Raw genomic sequence first — 15,089 nt, 5'->3', positions numbered from 1 at the left:
TTGGGAACATTGGTTGCGCTTACTAGACAATCACATGAAAGAAGACAGGACAGGCGCCTGTCCTGTCTTCTTTCATGTGATTGTCTAGTAAGCGCAACGAATGTTCCCAATTACAAGAAGTGAGGCGTGTGGGTTGCGCTCTAAGCGCAGACAATAGAGGAGCGCGTCGAACGCACGATCAGACTTTTCGGTTCGGTGAAAACCGCAGGAAGGGGTCAAATCTGCGCGGGAGGGAAGACTTTGCATGTTCGTCGAACCACGAGTGTTTGCAAAGCTTGTGCCGCAGCGTGCAAAGAACATTCTTGCCGCCTGATACAGAAAACCTCACGGATGCCAGGGTACCTGTGCTGCAGTAGCTAACGTGTCTGTCACCTCGTTTTCTAAGAATCTAACGTGGCTTGGTAGCCATCGAAAACAGGCCTCATGACCAGCAAGAGGAGCGATGGTCAATGTTTTCCTTATTCCATGTGTCATGGAATCATCTATATTAAAATAAAATTCCTTTATCATTTGTACGGCTCTTGTAGAGCTGTAATAAGTTCGCGAACAGACAACCAAACCCGAACGGACTCAATTTGGATGAAGCAACATTTTTAACACTGGGCCCCTCACCTTTTTTTTTAAATTGTTTTGCTTCTTGGGGATGAAAAACAAACTGTCCAGAGACGCGATGTACACCGGGCATATGAATTCTGTTCCGCAGCGGACACAATACTCCTGTATAGGCGACGCATAGTGCTACATTTTGCACGCAGTTAGGTCCAGTGTCAGTCAACGCATATGTACAGCATGCATAAAGGCTACGTTACCTGCAACCGCCAGGCTGACTACGGGCTCTTTGATTTGGTTTGCCGCAAATTTCAATGCCCTACAGAATGAAAACAAGCCTTGATTGTCCGGCGTGCCATAGGAGCCGCCCGACACAACCGAAGAACATATATGTATAAGGCACGGAGTAGTCCGTGTACTTTTGCAAAAGGCTGTACTTACACGTAATTGCGCTTGGGGAATGCTATAGTGAAATGTCGAGACGACTTGCACTAGTTTTAAAAAGAGTATTCAGATCCAACGCACTTGTTGGAATCTATGCGAAGCAAAGCTTTAGTGACACGATCAATTAAATGCTGTAAAACTAAACGCGATGCACACAATCGTCGCTGTTTTCATCCTATGCAACGTGTAATCTCATGCAATGTTTATCTTTTGCACCGCACAGCTCGCAACCTTACTTTCATGCAATGTTTACGCTTATGAACTACACCGCTCGCAAGCTATGCCGAAGTGCGAACACCAAATCATTCGGACGCACAGTGTGAGACGTCATGCAGCGACGTCACGAGTACGAAGGCGACGTACGTATGATACTTGGCGAGGCAAGAATGGGAAAGGGAAGTGTATGGCACAATGAAGTACGACATATATTCTAAATACATTCTATAGCCCTTGTATCACAGCGGCACATATATAATAAACAAGAAAGACGTTCACGGGAAGATGAAAGCCCGTAGTAATGAGCAGTGGTCGTCTAGAACGAATGTCGCCGGAACAAACGTTTCGGCAAAGAAGGCTTGTCTTAGGACAGCAACTGCTTTCCTTAGCAGCGTTTCTATACACGCGTAACTCACTCTTTACCACTGTCGATGAGAGAGGAGGAGAAGAATAAGCCGGTGAGTACCGCCAAGGTCACCTTCATAGCACAAGGCCTGTGTACTCTGCTTTATCACGTCGTGCCACTATATATGACCGAAATATACATTGTCAAGCCTGGTGTGACGAAAGCGGGGACGTCAAAATCACCGTTGCTTACTTGGGAGCATCCCCATTCGATTCTATGGTAGTCGGGTCAGGTAGCACGACATCGTGGATCAGAGTGCACCGGCTTTGTGCTATCTAGGTGGCGTTGGTACCGCACGGCTTATCCTACGCACCGGCCTATACTCATCCTCCTCCTTTGAGGATGCGGAAGAGTGAGCTACGCGTATATAGGCGCCGGTCCTGTCGTTTGTGTTCTTCTTGAGTGCTGGTCTTCTGCGCCTTGCCTTTACTACATTAAGCGTATATAGAAGCACTGCTAAGGAAAGCAAATGCGGCCCCGACGAAGTCAATCGTGTCCTTAGCCGAGAAGTGGTCTTCAGCGACATTCCTTGCTCGACCACTGCTCATTACGGTGGCAAATTTTGGAGAATTAGGTTGGAAAATAGCCATGCAGTGCGACATACATAAATAAAAAAATCGGATAAATAAAAGAAAAGCCGTTGGATACAATGCGATATTTGATTAAGAGAACTGTGCGGTTTAGAGACATCCATGATCTGACATCACAGGTTTTACTAGCACAGGTTTCATCTCGTGATATATTGTTCGATTACGCAGAACTGAGATGAGCTTCGCGGCACCATATACTTTGTCGGTCAATGTTCAATGCTGTAGAAGCTTGTTTGCTGGAGTTTGCATCCGGAGCGCATATAACGTTTGTATACATATCCACACATGCATCCCGGGCTAGACACCGATCGACCCATGCAGCAGCAGCAGTAGCAGCCACGCGAAACCCCGGAGGAGTATGCAAAGGCAGCTTGGCTTTGAAGAAAGGTTTTCGCTGTTTTCTGCACAAACTGTGCAAGCACACTGCGCCGTTCGTGCTATGCCAACGACCCGCGCGCAACAGGTATTCGAAAGCCGTTCGTCAAAAACGGACGCCGTCACAGTGGACGCTGAGCGATGCCGCCGGTGATTTCGTAAATGTGCGTTTACGTCTGCCAAATGTCGCAGTTAGTTCCCAGCGCTCGCGTAGCAAATGACTCACGTCTACAAAAATTTTCATCTGCATAAATAATCTCCGATTTCTCCAACTGCAATAGCGTTAATTAATCTATAGCTCAGAATCCACGCGTGGCGTCCGTAAATGTCTGTTTTAAACAAGGAGCCTGCTTACAGTTCGCAAAAATACCGTGCACGAGAGGCCCTATAGCATAAATTAAAGAGGGGAAAAAGGAAAGAAATGGGAGAAAGAAGCAGGAAGAACGTAAATCTCGCACACAAATGAGAGGCGGCATGCGAGACCAGCCTACTTTCTTCGAAGTCTCGTATAGACTGCAGGAAACCAAGTAGCGCACTCGCAGCATTTAGCGCAGCAGACGTCCGGCTATTATACAGGGTGCTCGGTTCTCTCATTAGGCCAGGAACGCCATCAACAGGTTTCTTTATCGACGAGACAGCGCAGCGGCCTCGCGCGAGTAACGCCGGGTTCAAAGAGGAAGCGAAGTAAATAACAGCACAAACATGCAGGGTCGCCAAATCGAGACGCAGTCAAGGAAAACGTGACGGTATACGCTGGGACACGCGTTTCTTCGGTGGTCTCAAATGGTTAACCTGTCTTCTCTCGTAGAACATCCAGTGCAGCCTCGCTTCTGCTATTTTCGCTTCCGGGTGCGAATCGATGAATGCTAACCGTTAAGGTAAACCGGCAGTTCCAGCTGGCGATATCTGCGGCAGCAGGAGTTCACTTACTTCAAAGCAAGAAGGAATAAACGCAAGACAGACAAGGAAGGAGAAGAGTCACCTGCGCGGCGCGACTAGTAGTGTAAGTCAACAAGGAGCACGTTTGTGGTCTGACTACCACTGGTTCAGCGTCGTGACTGTAACGCTTCTGTTTGAGACTGATTAGTATTATTTGGCACGCAAACAAGATAGTATAATATCCACAAAGTAAGGAGTAAGAAGGTAATGAGGAACCTAAGTATTCATAATTCATGGTTGTTTACACGGCCGTACACCCACTTATCAACGCTCCATTCACAAATGGGTTTTCTGCTTGCGTGGAGCCCGCTTTCACCATCTTGCCCTTGGTTGTCCGTAAAGGTTCTTTTTTTTTCTTTAATATACCAACCGCTGATGACCGTCGGTGTAGCTGGTTACTTGAGTTTAATGGCAGCAGCAACGTGTACTGAATAATGCAGGAGTGCAGTGAAAAACCAGATTCATTAAGTCAAAGCGTTCCGCTACGGCGCGTTCACGTACATGCACTTTCACTCTCTTTCTGCTTTTTTTTCGTTTCTTTTTTTTCTGACATTTCGTTTTATTCCTGCCCCTCGATGCAAAGCCGGTGACGGCGCTTTCAGGGGTGGAGGAGTGAATAAACGAATTCCCACTGCCGTGAAAACGCAATGAGCGTTTCAATGAGCGAGTCTTCCGACTTACAAGGGCCGATTGGTCTCCCCGCATTTCGCTTTGAGGGACAACTACGGATGCTCGACTGCCTCATCATTGATTCCCGTCTTCCTGGACAGACAGTTCTGCGTCTTGTTCCTCACCCAATAACTCCTATAGCAGTTCGGTTCCTCAGCAGAAGCTGTCATGACCGCAGGCGTTTCTTCTTCTTCTTCTTCTTCTTCTTCTTCTTCTTCTTCTTCTTCTTCTTCTTCTTCTTCTTCTTCTTCTTCTTTTTCTTTATGTTCACTCACCTGTCCGACCACTTTTGTTCGAGCAATATGCAGCACCGCTAGTAGCCTACGTAGCGGTGGTCTGTGAATTCTGCAGCGCATATATGCCCAGCGTATTCCTCCCGTCTCGGTGGATTACATGTCGACTGCACTATATGCGTGCGTGCATTTTACATTTCATTCCGCTTGTCACGATCGGTTGATGGTAATAGGGTCGACATGGGGGCTGTCTGACTGCGAACGCACATCGACGGTTACTGAAAAAAATCCGAGGTCGTCGTCGTCCCACGCACGAACCTTTGTGGCCGCCACGTCATGCCGCGCTCCTATTGAGTGGAATTAACGCGAGCGCGCCATATATACGCTGAATTCGTTTCCAGAAGGGCTGTACACTGCCCCAGTTGAAGAGTGACTGTGACCACTGACTCATGACACGCACACATAAAAAAAAACGTGCAGGTCCGACGCACATGTTAGAATCTCTCTTAAGCGAGGCTCTCGTCAAGCGGTTAATGAAATGCTATAAAACTGTTCGTCGACTGTAACACGTTTTGCGGCATAGCTGTTCCGTGCCTGTCCGGCAAATCACGCGAGACGCGGAATAACCGTCCTCCCGCTCTATCCACGTGACACATGCGACCGCGGATTACACTGTCTCCGGGATCGGCCCTCATTTCATGACGTCACCTCTGAGATAAGCCCAGTTTACTATTGCCCTCTCTCCAGGTCAGGACCGCCTTGCTCATCAAAAAGCCGGCTGAGCAGACGCGCCAAATCCCAGGAAAGAAGGCGTGCAATGCTTCGCTTTAATAACGAAGTTAGGCGCTTTACCTAAATATCCTGCACTGAGGATATTTAGGTACTGTTTGCTATTTCACTGTGGAACGTAACCGTCCTGAAGAATTATCCAAGAATGGGCACATACCGAGTGGCACGACTAAATCGTAGCAAATCAAGTAAATCAAGTAAGCCGTAATATACAATGCGCTATTTCACGAAGAAATCGCCGCGCCTTATATGCACCTACTAGCCGACATTATATAGCTCACGTTTTACGGATGAACTTTTTTGTTGTTGTTGCACAGAACAGAGGTGACCTTCTCGCACTACTTTATCGGTCAATATTCAAAGTCATATAAGCCCGTTTATTGATACTTGAGTTCGGTGAACGTATAAACATGCATTATCCACGAGTATATCCGACGAAAAGCGACCCACGGCAAACCGCGCGGAGGAGGCAATGAAAGCTTCGCTTTAACACGAAAAATAAAAGAAAGCAAGAATACCAACGCTCAGCGGAAACCACACTGTCTGTAACATACAGCGTAAAAGCCCTTCACTTTCATGTAAGCATATGCGTGCCCGTCTGTATCTCTGTCCCGTATACGTCTACATGCACTTGCATGGTTATTCCCCTTGCCGCTCTCTCATAGTTACCTCCTGAGGTTGTCTATCGCGGTGGTGATGCGCTACAGGGCATTTTGCCTAGGCGAATTTACGCATATAATACTCGACTGACACAAACTTTTTTTTATACCTTCATCTAGACTTCTGTGTTCTGTACCGTTCTTCATTCGATCCTGTGTACGTGGAGCCAAGTGCCACGATAGTGCCCGCGGCGGAGGAATAGTGGCCCACACTGCGATAACGCCAGGAAAAAGAGAAAAAGCAGTTGTGACGTACCTCTGCATACAGTGGCCGATAGGAATTTCTGAGAGTCTGGAACTTGGCACTTCCCATAAGGAGTGCTTGTGACGTGTCGCGCGACGTCAAACTGACGTAGAATGCGGTATCTTCGATACAGACTATATATACGTACGCCTTCAATATACCGCACGCGTACCACTTTGTGCCGTTGTCCATACCGAGAATGCAAATTGCAGCCTCTGGCAGAGTTATCGCAGACGAGAGTCGGGAGATATACAGACGAGGAAGCTCACAACGGCGGCCCTATTTGTCTGCACCCACGTTGTCTGCCCTAATGCCTTTGTAAGCTGCTTCACCGGCCTCAATGCAACTCATCCGCAACACCATTTTTCCATCGGCGTCTGCAGTTTCTGGTGATTACAGAAATTACAGCAGCTTAACATGTTTTAGTTGCATGTCCAAAGTTTCTTTTCTTTCTTTTTTTTTCTTCAGAAACGCATTGGGGCGCATCGGGTGAATTTTATCCCCACTCTCAAGAACCTAGAACCACGCATAGGGAAGTGTGACGGATGTCCAATACTCGTATCGCTCTTGTCATCAGCGTTACCGACCCTTTTCTATTAAAATATCTCGACAGTTGCCCTTAAAATTATAATCCGTGTTCCTACACAGAAGCCACGAGAGACCCCTGTGTCTGTTTCGCGAAAAGAGTTGAGTGATAACTGCGTAATAATTATTATGATGTGACGTCATGGATTCCTTTTCCGGTATTTCGCATAAGAAACGCCAAGGCCATTCTCGCGTTGGATCTCGAGAAAGCGTTCGATAACCTCTCTCACCAATACATTGTGGACACCGCTTCCGAACTCAGCCTCGGAGCTAGATTCCACGCGTACGTCAAGTCATTCTTGGATAACAGTACGGCTACGCTCCGGTTTGCCGACCTCTCCATGGAGACACTCTCACTGCGGGGAGCAGGGGCACCGCCCAAGGCTCGGTCATCTCCCCTATGCTTTTCAACCTTGCCATGGCGGGACTTGCTGAGAAACTCGGACAGATCCACGGGCTCGAGCGTACCATGTACGCAGATGACATCACCATATGGGTCTCCAAAGGAACCCCGGGCATGGTGCAGGACATCTTGCAAGAAGCAGTGAACACCGTAGAAGAATTTCTAATTCCCACAGGACTCAGATGCTCGCCTACCAAGTCGGAGCTGCTCGTACGCAGACCCACGCAGAAGGGCCGCAGGCCATACTCGTCAGACTTCGATTATAATCAGGAAATTACCGTACGAACCAATTGGGGACATGCCATACCGTGCGTTGACAAAATCAGAGTCCTGGGTATGATCGTAGAGACTAAAGACGTCAATGCCTCTACGGTTCAGAAGCTCATCCCCAAAAACAACAACGCTATCGGGCTAGTCAGAAGAATTGCCAATAGACAAAGGGGCCTCAAGGAACATAATCTCATCGAACTCATCCACGCGTTCGTCACCTGTCACTTCGCATACGTTGCGGCAATGCTCAATTGGTCGCGATCCGAAAGAGACAGACTTAATGCCCAAATGAGGAAGGTCACCAAGCAAGCCCTCGGCATTCCAACCAGCACCAGCAACGAGAAGAAATTGGAAGAAATTGCCGAAAGAACGAAAGAACCCTGGAAGAAATTGCCGAAGCCCAGCAGCGCGCCCAGCTTGCTAGGCTTTCGACGACGCCTCCGGGGCGCACGATCCTAGGAAAGATAGGCTTTGCTCAAAGAGACATAGAATAAGACTTTGTGGACCTTCCACGGGACATCCGCGCCAACATCACGGCCCGACCTATAGCCAGAAACGTACACCCCGAAAACAACAGGGGCAGACGACAAGCGAGAGGACAATTCTTCCTTAACCAAGTCTTGGCGAACCGCCAACGCTCAGCTTTTGTGGACGCGGCGGCATACGCAGGAAACAAAGCTTTCACAATGGCGGTTGTGGACGGCCGCGGATCCACAAGACATGCAGCCACGGTAATTGCAAGGAAGCCTGAACGGGCCGAACAGGTTGCGATCGCTGTTGCGCTCACCGACGACAATCTTTCCCATATAGCCGCTGTGAGAGCTTTCCAAAACGGCACGGTCTGCGCACAGGCTCTCAGAATTGTTGCATAGAAAGAGATTAAGAACCACGTCATACACTGGTTCGCGGCACACTTAGGACCAGAGATCGGCGACGTCCCCAACCTTAACGAGGCGGCACACGAGACTGCGCGCGCGCTTACAGACCGCGCGGCTTCACCCGACCACTCGGAGAACAAGGACGCCTTCACTACATACAATGAAATCACTAAACACTACTACCTACAACGTAGAGAGTATAGCACGCCACACCGCACGCTCGCTCGAGCTCAAGCGGTTACACTCAGAATGCTACGAACAGACACATACCCCACGCAAAACAGACTACACCACTACACGCCTGAGCTCTACGACAAGTCTCATTGTACCATAAATACTTCGTTTAGCGCAATACAACGGACACAAGAAAGGCGACAGGACAAGCGCCTTGTCCTGTCACCTTTCTTGTGTCCGTTGTATTGCGCTAAACGAAGTATTTATGGATCCGCATCAACTAGCCCGCCATCGCATTGTGCTCATTGTACCAATTGCAATACATCTCTTAACGTATATCATTTACTCAGGCCGTGCTCGCAAGCTCACATAAACTCCGAACCGGACAAGCGCAAGTTTGAAGAAGCAATCCGGAGCGAAGAACTCGCTCCCCTATTCTGGGCCGTCCAGCAGGTCCACGACGCCGCCAGGAAACAACCTCCCGGTTCAGTCGTGGGAGACGCCCCTCCATGAGAGCCCAAAGCTCTCGTGGCCTGCAGGACCTTGAATAAAGTTGATTTCCTTCCTTCCTTCCTTCCTTCCTTCCTTCCTTCCTTCCTTCCTTCCTTCCTTCCTTCCTTCCTTCCTGTATTATTTTTAGGATGCAGCTCTTAGGGTGCCCGTTCCTGCAGCGAGCGTCGGCGGCGGCGTAACCGAGCGAACGAGCACAGCGAAAGATGAAAACAGCGAGCGCGGAGCGGGAGAAGCAGGGGATGAAAATATGGGTTGAAGTGCAGCGCAGTAACTGTCTCTCCGTATAGAGGACACCTCAACCGCGCTGCACAAGCTGCACAGGGGGAAAAGGGAATTGAAAGGTGTTTAAGCTTTACATTAATGACATCACAAGCATTGACGAGAGATGAAAGGACGCGAACGGCGAACGGCGGAGACCAATGAGAGCGGCCCTTTCAGTGACGTGCGCGGGGAAACTGGTGTCATGCGCACCCGCCCGGCCGCTCGATGCGCATTCGCATATGGTCTCAGCCGGACCGTTCGTTTCGTACTATCGTATGCTCGCGTCAGTACTCGCCCTCGCTAGTTTGGTTTACTTGGTTTGGTCTCATGCGCGCTTGTTTCGATTGTCATGGTTTACGATTGTTTTGTAATCTGATTGTATGCGCGACGCGCGAATTGCGTAGTACTTTCTGGAAGCCATGCGGCACCAGCAATTACACTGAACCTTCGACGAGTCATGTATAAAAGCCGACGCGCTTGACCCGCAGATCAGATTTTCGACCGATCGCCGACTCTGCTACATGTCTCTCTCAAATTCTTTGCCTCAGTATAACGCGAAACGAAAACACGTATAGGGCTGCACTGAAATTTCGCATCGTCGGTGAATGTTCGTTTTTTTTTTTCTTAACTTGATGAGTGGGCAAGGTAGAGTCATCTGTGAGGTTTTGTTAAGTGAGATAATGTGCCTTTGCCGCGTGCATGAGTAACCTTGTGTAACTGAAAGTTATTTAATCTGCAAAGGGCATGAACGTGCAGCCTCGGCGTTAGCGCCGTCATTCTTCATTTATAGTTGTCTTTTTGTCATGATGAATGTTGCGGGTTCCTTACACCAGTGGAACACGGTGTGCTGCGATGTTGTCATGTTGTGGTTGTCATAGTCTTTCTTTTTTTTCTTGTTTTGAAATTCCAGCGCATGTAGTTTGTAGTTAGTGTATATCTACTAGCCCACTATTTCGGTACCTATAGAATAAATTATTCTTTCTATTGGAATCTGAGACATAAGTTTGTTTACACCTGCCGTGATAGCGTAGTGGTTCTGGCGTTGCGCTGCTAAGCCCGAGGGCGTGGCATCAAATCCCGTCCGAGGATGCCCCATTTCGATGGAGGTAAAATGCAAGAGCGCCCGTGTACTGTGCATTGCGTGCGGGTTAACGAAGCCGACATGGTTGAAATTACTGCGGAGTCTCCCCTACTACGGCCTGCATCATGATCATATCGTAGTTTTCGCGTGTAATATACCAGAACTTAATAAAGGAGTTTCCTTAGCTGGTGGCCCCTTTCACGTAGGTAGAATTATTACTCACAACCAGTTCCACTTGTTTCTGCGTCTGCAATGTTCTGGCTTCCTTGCCGATATTTGAAAAATGTTCGCGTTCTTTTTCCAAATTTCCAAATTACATGCCTGTCTGGTCTTATTCTTTGCGGGTTTTTCTCTCACTGTGTTTATTATATTATGTCATTGAAACGGATTCTTATTGTTAGAAGAATTTGCTTTCGGGCTAGTTGGCAACTCATTATGATAAGACTCATACGATCGCGAGAAATCAGAGGACGCCTCAGCACTTCTTGCGAGTTCTGAGTGCGAAAGCATTAATGTCCTATTGCACACCGCTGAGCAGTCGTTCGAGTTTTTAACTCGCGGCCAGCGGACGCGTTGAGACGAGCTGCGTTTTGATTTGGCTTTACCGAGGACCAGTTTTCTTTTTCTTTCTTTATTACGAGGCATGCAGCAGGGAGGGACTCCGGGAATTTGCACCACCTGGGGTTCTTTAACGTGCACCTTAATCTAAGTACGCGTGCGTTTTCGCATTTTGCCCCCATCGAAATGCGGCCGCCGTGGCTGGGATTCGATCCCGCGACTTCGTGCTCAGCAGCCCGACACCGCAGCCACTAAGCAACCACGGCGGGTTGAACAATATGGAATCATTTTAAAAGTTGAACCATCAGTCCAGCTGGGCTGGCATTGTCGCTTAAAATTATCTAAGCACTGTCAAGGGCTCTACCCTCGACAGCCAGTAGGAACACACTCTCACAGCGTTTTCATCTCTTCAAAAAGTGTCATGCACTCGCGGAACAACATCCGCGCAGGTCGCGCACCCGGGTCACAGTGAACCCCGCCATGCGGGCTTGCCATAGGCAGTGCAGGCCCAGTTAGAACGCATGCGACGGCTTGCGCGCACAAGGAATGCGCGGATAACACAGGCTTCCGAGAGCGAGAGAGAAAGGGTGACGTGGCGTCGCAACGATGCCCTCTCCCCTCACGCAACACCTGGCGCGCTAACGCAGCAGCAGGTTTCGCCTTTCGCCCGCTCTGCTCCGTCGAGGCGCGCTCGTGACGTGGCGTCGTGGCCAATGGGAATTTACCGGCGGTTTCACTGCTGCAGATGACAGACGCCGTCTTTTCCCACTCGATGGCCCGTTTGACGCGTTCGCATAAAAAACACACCCATACACACACCCGCAATCACTCCAAAAAGACCCCCAGACACAACTGGGGGGCGGAGGGGGGGATGATTTGGAGACATTGCGTGTGTGCGTGCGTGCGTGCGTGTGTGCGGGTGTGTTTTTAGCGCTCTAATTTGTTTTTGAATTCCCATTAGCACGTCCTGTGATTGCTGGCACAGGTAGGAATATCAAGGCGCATCGTAATTACAGGTACGCTTCCGAATACTTAACCGCTGCCAGCACCTCCTGCTCTGGAATGGCGTGACCTCACGGTCTCTCCCCTACTCCTACCCCAACATTTGCATATACTTTGAACAAGAAACTAAGAAGGATTTATTATTATATCTGAAACATTATGGACGTCCATCTTAAAAGCCATGTGTTTAGCTGAAAAATCTTGGTGTTCCAATAAATTTATACTCCCCGTGCTGCGCCTACCACGTACGTCCTATAAGCAGTGCACATTTCTGGAGAAGTTAGTAATGAAGACAATGAAGAAATGGAGCAAACAAGTCAAGCACTTCAGCATGTCACGATGTGTTTCTTCGCTAGCTACATTTTTAGCGCTTACAATTACAGTGTGCGTGCTATCATATGAAGTCACCTGGATCTTGCTGGGCGAGTTGTGCCCAGCTAGTGCGCAGGATGCCTGTACGCACATCGCATGTGCACGTAATTCGCTGTGCCCTGTCAACAGTCACGTGCTCTTCTTACCTTTTCTCGGCCGAACGTGAAATACCTAGATGAAATAGGCGATGGAGTCGTTTCACGATCTAGTGGCTCCAGGTCCGAACCATCAACGTATACCCCGTGAATTACAAACGGATAGAGCACTTTAAAGCCGTGAACTCATCCAGGACTGTCGACAGTCTACATTTCAGAGTGGGACGCGGCCAACGCTTGGCGAGACTGCCCTTCCCCATTTTCTCACACACCAGTTTTCAGTGGAAGAGCTGCCTTTCCTAAGTCACAGTCAGAGCTCGCATGCTTTCTGCAATGTCCGAGGTGTTGATCTAACGCGGCTGCAGCGATGAAGGGTGAAGAAAATGCGGACGTACAAAGAAAACGGCTGTTTCGATTAAAGACGTAACCTGACCCCCGGTCCTCAGAATAAGACCTCTTGAACGTGACGAAGAATGAAGGAAGAATGATTGTGCGCTCGCCACTCGGAGAGGCGAGCGAACAGTGCGACGACGGGACGGAAGACCGAACGCATGCGCACAAAGAGCGTGGAAATATCGGAGAAAGCAGAGCGGCATAACAACACGCATGTCAAGAGAGCACCTATAGCGGCCTTCGCTTCAGTTTGAGCTGACAGGCAACGGTGCATTCACGCAAATCGCCTCTACTCAGCCAGGCAAACAAACCATCTCGCACCACCTGTATGCCCGCTCAGATGTTGTTGAAGCAGCGATCGCCGAGAGACGGACGAGACCACTAGCGTTGCCTTGGGCGCACGGTTCCGGTCAGGACGTCCTCGCACCGGCGCGCCTCAATCGGACCGGGGACGCGACGTCGACCCATATTGCGCGCCGCCGCCACAGCTGACTGACGCCCTGATTGAGAGAAAGGCGAGACGAGGCATCGGCCCCGCCGCTTTCCCGCGGTCAATAGGCGAAATCGAAGAACTACGGCGGCGGTCAGCGCGCGAGGAGGCGCAACCCGTTCCCACAGGCCGCGCGCGCGCGTCCGGCCTTGGCTGCGCTCGCTGTAATGCGAACAAGAGCGCGTTATGTCAACAAACGTGCGCGGCACGGCGTGGATTAAAGCGGGAAATATATGCGCAGCTGTGGTTCCGGCCGCCGATGCGGCACCGCGGCCAGAGCGCGCTATCCTGGCGCGGGGAGACAAACACGCCGCGGCGAGAGAACACGTTCTGCCGCAGCCGCCGACTTCCCGCTCGCTTCGCTCTTTGTTGCTTTCCAGTTTTGCCCCCGAGAAGAAAAAAAGAGGCAACGCCGAGCCGTCAACAAAGGGGCGATTCATCTTCCCAGGCTCCCCGCCATGGGAACGCGAGGCAAGAATGCGAGAAAGTCAGAAAGAAGCGTGCGCGGGCACGCGCGCGAAATAAGGTAAGCGTTGGGACTGTACGCTGCACCGGCTGTGAGGAGATGCTGCCTGCGGGAAGTTCGGGATCGAATTTGCACACGCCTGTAAGCACAACCGTCTGGGACACTTTCACCAACGCCGCTAGCTGTGACGCACGTCTTTGAGAGAAATCCGTTCATCCATGCACATTCTCTGACCCTTTTTTTTCCTGCTGGAGCCGGCAAGCGAAACCTGGACCTGCAACACAGCGTCATAAAAGTTTATAATGGCCCCTGAAGAACGGCTTAATAAAGGAGCACTACCTGAACTGCACTTCGTTACGAGTGAGAACAACAAAAAAATAATAAGAATGAAAGAAGAAGATACACGCCGGCGGTCTGTTTTCTAATTGAGAGCGGCTAATGAGGCAATCAAGATGCTCATTCCAGAACAAAGCGTAGAATAATATCGACGCCGCTTGGAGCCTCATCACGCTCGCTCCATGCGAAGGGGCCAGTAGTGGCCCGACGCAGAGAATGGGCGTGCGGTCTTTAACGCACCCTGTCGATGCTGCTGAACTATCGGCGAGCGTTCGCACTTTTCTCCACGAGTAACGCTGGCGACAAGTGGTGAACCACTGCGGTGGGACGTACCTTGGCCTGAAATGTCGCCAGGAGCTATGGGGTTGACTTTCCTCTAAGCGTACCGTACCTACAGTTTTCTCTTTCTTTTTCTTTTTCCCCGTATCCTTAATGCATTCCCCACGAGCATAATTCAGGAGAAAATTGGTGCCGTTCAACGCGCTGCGCCGAGTCGAGGAAACTGCTTTTCCTATTTCTTGTTTCCGCCTATAAGCGCACTTTGTAGCAGCTGTTTGGAAGAGGAAGAGCTTTCGCCACCAATGAGAGTCGCGGAACACTCGACGCAGGTGCGCCCGTACGGAGTCACGTGCTAGGTTGGGAGAGCCGAATGCGTGAGCCCACGCACTTTATACTATACAAGCGTCACGCTGTTCCACTACCGCGGGCGGTCCGCGAAACTGGTTGAAGATTCCATAAAACATGGCGATCGCCTGAGCGGCGAGCGTTCGGCTTGAGGCTCACGCGTTGCTCTCGTTAATCTTGGGTCCCATTCAGTATGCGAGGGCGTCGTAAGCGGTCGCATCAACGGTGCGTCGTACGAGCTATGCGGTGCGAGCGATCGCAATCTTCTCCGGCTATAGCTAGAGGACTCGTCAGTGTTAGCAGCTGGAAAAGGTGAAAGAGTCGCGATTCCACCGTGAAGCACTTATAGGGTTCCAGTCCACTGTGCCCCCTCAAAAGTTACGACCTCCGGTTTAACTACATCGCATTGCACAGAGTAAGGCCCCCTGTCCCAATATATCGCGATATTTAACCTCGTCGAAGTTATGCCGTCGTT

The sequence above is a fragment of the Dermacentor albipictus genome, chromosome 1 (assembly GCF_038994185.2).
Source record: "Dermacentor albipictus isolate Rhodes 1998 colony chromosome 1, USDA_Dalb.pri_finalv2, whole genome shotgun sequence".
Taxonomy (NCBI): Eukaryota; Metazoa; Arthropoda; class Arachnida; order Ixodida; family Ixodidae; genus Dermacentor; species Dermacentor albipictus.
Note: the sequence above shows the minus strand (reverse complement) of the source record.